This window comes from Diospyros lotus, chromosome 13 (genome assembly GCF_014633365.1).
Source record: "Diospyros lotus cultivar Yz01 chromosome 13, ASM1463336v1, whole genome shotgun sequence".
Taxonomy (NCBI): Eukaryota; Viridiplantae; Streptophyta; class Magnoliopsida; order Ericales; family Ebenaceae; genus Diospyros; species Diospyros lotus.
Window position 1 is genome coordinate 26,279,994 of NC_068350.1, and position 598 is coordinate 26,280,591.

A 598-nucleotide genomic window follows, 5' to 3' on the forward strand; every position below is an offset into this window, starting at 1 on the left:
ATAGGTTTCACAAGAGCTTTGGCCGAAACTAGCCATTTTTTAGCCGTTGGAAACTGTCAGCGACATAAACTATCGATAGACTAAAGAGGTTAGTCAACTAATTATATGAACAAAAAATAGACATAGTCGACAAAACCAAAACCATAATCGACAGATCAAAAATATGAAGAAAACTTCTTCTAAAATACACTGATGGTCGACAAATTAAATTATGTTATCGACAGAACCACAAAAATAGTCGACAGAACAAAACTAGATTGAAGGAGATAGTCGACAGAGCCTATGGTTTAGTCGAGAGATTAAAGCATGTAGTCAACAGTTCCAAATTACAATATATTTATATTATAAATGTCCTCATTTTCTTTAATTTATATTTTACCTTCCATTTACTTTAATACATAAATATAAATAAAAAAGTACACCCCATTTGAATTCAATAAAAATATCTAAAAAATTAAAATCTATAACTATAAGAAAATAGAATTTTGGTACAAACTCGGATTTTAGCAAATTTACCACTCTCAAAATACATACCTTTTATTTACTAAAAAAATCATTAAAAATCGTTTAACAACAATGAATATTAGCTATCGAAATA